Here is a 7314-nt window from a genome sequence, read left to right on the forward strand (position 1 = left end):
TTTGAAACAGCCGCCATTTTTTATTTCCCCTACCTATACTTGGCAGACTCATCAATCTTGACTAGTAATTATGCCTAGTTTTTATTAAAGTTATCAAAAATTGGGGTGAGATAACTGCCTTTTTTCTTCCCGGCTCTTGTACTATGATGAAAATGAGCCTCTTTTTTGTGCATTATTAATGCATTTGAAAAGGGGGCTGAGGAAATTTGATCATTTGGGAAGGGGTAATAGTTTGTGTCAGTCTAATGGTGACGAGACTTACAACGTTTGATGATTCAAATAATTTAGTTACTTGAACTCAGTCGAGTCTCAGTCTGTTTGCGAGATTTTATTATTTTTATTTTTAATAATTTTGATTTGTCGTTTTAGAATCAAATCTTGGTGAGGAACGAGTGTTTGGAATATGCCTGTTATGTAAAATCCTTTTACGCATAGAAAAGTTAAAGTAGTGGAAAACAAAGGGAAACAAGTCCACAGGAACGGACAACATCTCCTATGTCCTACTCAAACAGCTCCCCAGAAAAGCCCAAATGTTTCTCCTCAACATATACTGCTCCTGTTCTCGCCTCAGTTACTTCCCAACAGATGGAAATATGCTATCGTTGTTCCACTCCTCAAGCCCAGAAAACGAGGAGCGGATCCGATAGACTTCAGACCCATCAGCATCCTCAATTACATCTCAAAAATATATGAGAAGCTAGTTCTCATACACATCCGCAAACACTGTGACACACACGAAGTCATCCCCCCGGAACAAACCGGATTCTCCCGTGGTGTGAGCTGCTACCACAATGTTGCCAACCTGCAAAGTGATGGAGAAAACAACCTAAACAGGAACCTTGCCACAGCCATGATCTCACTAGATTGTACACAGGCATTTGATTCTGTATCCCACTCCTCACTAATCAAACAACTCAGCCTTCACCAATTCCCGGACCAGCTGGTCGACATTGCTGGGTCCTACATCAGTGACCGGACTTTCTCAGTCCGGGTCAAAACTGAAATATCCACCCTCAAGCCCGTCACTTGTGGCGTCCCCCAGTGTTCTGTCCTTGCGCCAGTTTTATTCAACATATATACTGCCAATATAGACGGGACGAAATTTTACGATGCTCAAATATATGCTGATGATGTAGCCATATACTCGGCGAGCATGAATGCAGACAAGGGCATGGACCAGGCTGCCGCAGCGGCCCAACTCATCGCTAACAAACTACAAGACATAAACATTTACATCAACCCACAAAAAACGGACGCCATCACTTTCTCAGACAAGAAAACTCCCAACAGAGCACCCAAACTCAACGAACAGACAATGCAAACCAAGAAACATCTCACATACCTAGGCATTAAACTAGAAACACATCTATCTTTCACTGCACACCTACAGAACTACAAATCGTCAAGTCAACATCATACCAACTTAAACACCTCATCTACTCACCAGGGCTGTCACTCAGACCCAAATTACTCATCTACAAAGTAATACTACGACCATCACTCCTACATGGTACACCAATACTACATTTTCTCTTACCCAACAGCTCTAAAATCACTACAACAATACCAAAATAGTACACTACAGAAGATATGTCGAGGGACATCTCTGGAAAGACGTAACATGGCACACATTCATAACGAACTACAGTTAGATACTTTTTTTTTTTTTTTTGTTCCCCCTTCCTGGCATTGCTGCCATACGGGGTTCGGCAACAGTGGGATAGTGCGTTAGGTATGCAGTTAGATACTCTACAACAACACATCTCACGGAGACACATTAAATTCTTTGACAGTCTTCCTCCTTCCTTCAATCCAGTATTCTAGTCTATCACCCCATTCTCCCTTCCTGCGAGGTGGCAGGGGAAGGAAAGGTTCCAAAAACGCTATCAACATCACCTTATAACTCCATCTTCTTATGCACCCCCTCTCCCTCCCTCACACTTTTTCAACTTCTGTTTTCTTATTATTTTACCATTATCTATTGTTTTTATTAATTAATGTTTTTATTTTCTCTATCTTCTATGCGATACAACACGAGGAGGCCCCTCACCGCCAGATTTTAAAAATAGTACCATTTAGAATGGATATTTCATAAGTAACAAATAAACATTACAGGTAACCTTAAAATACCAAAGGTAGTAAAAGGTAATACCCAACACGACTTATTCCTTTTTTCACAAAAAGCACTCACTAATTCACTGTTTCTTTTTTGTTTTAGAGGGATCGGAAAAAAAACCTCTAAGTTTTATCCTAATTTTCCACGTTTATAAATACAAGTGTGCCAAGAAAAACATTGTTGCGTATGCGTAATAAAAAGTAGCTTGTTAGACGAAACATGATAAAATCAATATATGGGACCACCAATCACTAAATAATTTGTCAAAATCGGATAAACGGTTGGATTAATTGAGCCCGAACACAAATTCGACTACAGACAGAAACGGAACCAATTTTTTTCTTAGATATCTAAAACATGAAATGAACGTTTCGATTTAGTTAAGGGACTATGTTTAAGGCAACGTTTAAATTCAGCGTAACGAAATCTATAAGAATCCCAAATTCAAATCTTTCTTAAATCCGGTGCTTCCGCCATACCATTACGACAGAGAACATACATTTGTGACGGTTATCTTATGGTATTTATTCAGGTGCGGATTTCATAATTAGTTTGATTGTTTTCTAGTTATTAGAATACAATATCTTCTATTGCCATTTTTTTTTAGGAATTCGAAAACATAACAGATCTTATTCCGTGTTTTGTGTGATCTATATTTAAAAATTTTAATAAACAACAATAAGGAAATTTTTTGGTAAAATTAAATTTGCTGGAGTGAAGTAATTCTTTTCCCATTTTAAGTGAAACCAATAAAATATATTCTATTATAATTTTTGACAGAAAACTAACATTGGTCCACTGTATTCTATAAACACTCCAGTGATAAGGTTACTGACACTTCTAATTAGATGGAAATAGTGAGTGACATCCGAAAAATTATCAAGAATGGTCTGTTCGGTCTTGACCAGTGGTTTCCAACCAGAGGTCCGCGAGAGCCTTTGGATGGGCGCCAGGAGGGTCCAGTAACACATGTTTTTGTGAGGGTTCATTGTTATAAATACTCAAGTAACTATCTTTCCTGATGTTTGTGTATCAGCTACGAGTTTTAACAGGTAATGCCCTTTTAAGCAAACTATTCTTCAAATATTATCCATAGGGAATCCCACCTTTCCTCTACGTTGGGAGTGGGGATGGGCTGCACATGGTTCAATTCCGACCAAGTTGTCCGCAGATTTATATGGATTAGGAATCACAGGACTAGATCTTACAGCGTGAGGGTATGAACTCCATTCTTTACATTACCAAATTCTTCTTTGAAGGTAAGAACAGAATATTCGGTCCAGATTTTTCTCAGTAATTTACTAATTAGGGATGTTTTAAAGAAATTTAGCTATGAAATTTGTTCAGGCTATAACAAAATATGGTACTATTGTACTGATTATGGTTCCATTCAATTCAGCTCCATATAGTACAAGAGCCGGGAAGAATAAAAGACAGTTATCTCACCCCAATTTTTGTTACTTTAATGAAAACTATGTATAATTACTAATCAAAACTGATGAGTCTGCCAAGTATAGGTAGGGGGAATAAAAAATGGCGGCTGTTTCAAAACCTTAAAAAAAAACATTAATTTTTCATTCGAAGCTCTAAATCTTAAAAACTACCAAAAACACTAGAAAATCTAAGAGAACATTATTTAAAGAAGAGTAAATTTGCTGAAATATTAGCCCTAAAAGAGCTATTTATGTTCAATAGTTCTCGAGATATAGCTTTTTAAAAAGCTACATTTCATAAAAATGTACTGTAATATCAGTAGTTAGTTAATTTATTTTGAGAAATCTATATCTCAATAACCATTCGACGTACAGATGTCTATTAGCACTCAAATCAAAGCTAGTTTAATGGAATATATAGTAGTTAATGACGTTTATTCCAATAGAAATAGTAGTTTTCATGATATTTGACAAAATAAACTCACAAAATATTAATTTCTGGTTGTTCGTATAAAATGTTGGATTTTTTAAATATATCTCTAGATGACTGCCAACACTCAAAATAAAGGAAATTTAACTTACTATAAAGTAGTTATTGACACTCATCTTCGTAGGGGTAGTAGTTTTTATGATATTCACATATGAATATAAATTTGGCAAATGAAAATTTGTCCGAAAAACTATAAATCAATTTATTTTAGCAAACTTCATGAAAACTACTACTCCTATGAAAATAAACGTCATAAACTTCTTTATAGCTCATTAAACTAGCTTTAATTTGAGTGCTAATAGACATCTGTACATCAAATGGTTTTTGAGATATAAATTTTTCGAAATAAATTCACTAACTACTGATTCAGTAAGTCCCATACAACATTTTTTTGAAATGTTGTTTTTTAAAAAGCTATGTCTCGAGAACTATTTAACGTAATAATAATAGGTCTATTAGGGCTCAAATTATAGCAAATTTACTTTACTTTAAATGACATTCTCTTAGGTTTTCTTATGTTATGGGTACTTTTTAAGATATAACTTAATATAATGATTTCAAAATTATTATTTACTGGTTTGATATTTATTTTCATAATATTGTAACTATATATTTATTAACTCTAGGATTCTTTTTCATGTATTTTCTAAATCAAATATAGTTATATTTTAAAAAAACATCATCTAATTCTTGTATAAATATTTAATAAGCATCATACCAAAAAATTTTGTAAAATGAGAAATATCCAAGAGTAATTATTGAATAAAACATTCAATTTTTACATTTTTGCAGCTCAATTTTTGAACTCCAATATCGATTTTTAATTAAATTTCATTAATATAAATCTAATGTGGAATTAAAATTATTATATTGTGAGGAATTGAATACAATTTCTGAATTACAAAGACGTCGGTTCTTTCATTCAAAGGCATTCTTGAACTATATTTAAATATCACTCAAAGTTTAATGGAATGATTTTATTTTTCTCAATACAACGAAATGTAAACATTTTAGAATAATCTTGGCGGCGCGGCTGCTAATTCAATTCAATATCACTTGACACATATCTTAGAAAAATACAGAAATTAAGTAAAAAAACAAAACAAAATGGTCGTTTTAAAACTGAAAAGTTCTCTTAAACTTTGAATAAGTTGTAATCAATGTCATAGATAGATCATTCTGTGACGAATGATTTCTCAGCACATTACTTATCTATGTGACACTTGAGTGGTAACTAATGGCTCCGTCATTAAACAACTACGAACGAAAAATAATAATAACAGCGACAAGAGTAATAATAAACAGATGCAAAAATATTTGCCCATGTCTACAAATAACAACTTCAAAATAAAATTGATACTTACATCTTTTTTTTTTTTAATATTTATTTATTGCTATTTACAACTGTAAATTATAATACATTTAGTAAATCTGATCTAAGTTAAATTGGAGTGTTACAGGCGTGTAGAGAAACTTCCCATTGGTAGCACTCTTATGACATTTTGCATTAGCTGGTCTCGTGGCCATCTTCATTTCAGGTGCCTCGGAGGATTGTCAGGAATAGAAGAGGATGCAAGATTAGAAACTATGGGTGGTTAGACAGTTTATAATGGAAGGAGTGATAGCTGGTTCGGGCTAGAATGGTTACATAGGGAACATTAAGGTCTTTATGTATGATTTTATTTGTGACAAAGTAAGGAGCATTGAGGATTTTACGAAGGATTTTGGATTGTAAGGATTGAATACGAGAGGAATTCGAAGGTTTAGTGGAGCCCCAAAGCTCAACTCCATATGTCCAGATTGGCCTTATTACAGTCATGTAGATCAGTCTTTTGTAATGTGTTGGAAGTTTAGACCGTTTGTCTAGTAAGTGCTGTAATAGTCGAAATCGACGTCCAGTTTCCTGTCTTTTCAGTCTGGTGTAAGGATTCCAGGTTAATCGTTTGTCCAAATGTAGTCCAAGGTAGAGGGTCTGTTCGACAGGGGTAAGAGTAACATCATTAAATGAAACTGTAGGGCAGGCAGTAGGTTTACGACGAAGGGTAAAGGTGATTTGATGGGATTTGTTGGAATTTATCTTAGCTTACATCTTGAATTATTGCTTCTTAACATTATACAAAAATACTTTCCAATTTTGAATTAATTTTTTCAATACTTTTTGTCAAAGGAGGTTTCTGAAAATTAATCATGCTATAGCTAAGGAGTGTTCAATCAAACGTGAATATAACCACTTCTCCTAAGTAATTTTATGATAATAATCATTATGTTTATTTCAAAATTTAAATTTATTCATGTAAAAAAGGTTTAAAAAATAACATTTTCAAAGAAAATTCGAATTTAGATCATGAAATACACCAATTATAATTTTGTAATAATAATTTTCCAAAACTGGACATACTGATTTGTGATAAAATACTCTTCAATTGTTTTATAAAGAAAGGAAAACAAACAAAAAATACAAACATCACTAAAAAGTGTCGTCAAACAATGAAATCAATTTTACGAAAATTGTTTGGCTAATTTTTAAAGAAATTTAACTTATTGAAATTTTAGTATTTTAAAACTTAATGTATTCACTTCTCATAAGTTAAAGAAATATTTCCGTGGTAATTTTTTAAAATAATGTTGGAAATTGAATGTATTGACTATTCTTAAATAATTTTTCAATTTTAAAATCAAATTTTACTTGATTATTTTTGCTATTAAAACTCACCGATAAAAAATATTTAAAATGATTAAACAATATATTTTTTTTAAATGCTGTAATAAAATTTTTAAAAAATCTAATTTAATTTTTATTTATTGAGACGATTAACGCTAGAACTAAAACAGATTAAAAATGAACTAATTAACGTTTCTCAATTTGTGTTAATATGTCTGGAGTGCTTCTTAAGGTTGGGCTTCCATTTTTTTTTTCTTTTTCTTCGAGACAGTTTCAAGAATCTGATTTTGGTTTTGTTGTAAAATTTAAAACTTATTTTGGAGATGTAATAATGGATTATTTAATTACCTAAAAAAAACTTTTTTAGTATTCACTACATTTTAATCCGATGCCATTAACAAGAATTATTTTATTTTATATTTTTCCAAGAGTATCTTAAAATTAGACATTATAGAGAAAATACTGTTACTTAAATTAAATTTACTTGAATGAGTGTATAAACCTATATATTACTGCTTATTCGTTTTCTAGTTTACGTTCCTAGTTATTCTAATACATTATTTAAATAGAATAACCATTGATAAAAAGTGATTACTTTTATGAATTAAATCAA

The 7314-nt window shown here is 32.4% G+C and overlaps 1 protein-coding gene and 1 long non-coding RNA gene across 8 annotated transcripts in view; one reads left to right on the plus strand and one right to left on the minus strand.

Annotated features, from left to right (window-relative positions):
• LOC106687304 (solute carrier family 2, facilitated glucose transporter member 6) overlaps positions 1 to 7314 on the minus strand; it is a 145199-nt gene that overhangs the window by 51805 nt on the left and 86080 nt on the right. The window lies entirely within an intron of this gene.
• LOC136796082 (uncharacterized) overlaps positions 3262 to 7314 on the plus strand; it is a 46461-nt gene continuing 42408 nt past the window's right edge. Inside the window, exon 1 of the long non-coding RNA XR_010843776.1 lies at positions 3262 to 3375. This is a non-coding gene — a long non-coding RNA (uncharacterized lncRNA). The remainder of the gene's footprint in view (positions 3376 to 7314) is intronic.

This window comes from Halyomorpha halys, unplaced genomic scaffold (genome assembly GCF_000696795.3).
Source record: "Halyomorpha halys isolate HHAL.00 unplaced genomic scaffold, Hhal_1.1 Scaffold38.1, whole genome shotgun sequence".
Lineage (NCBI taxonomy): Eukaryota > Metazoa > Arthropoda > Insecta > Hemiptera > Pentatomidae > Halyomorpha > Halyomorpha halys.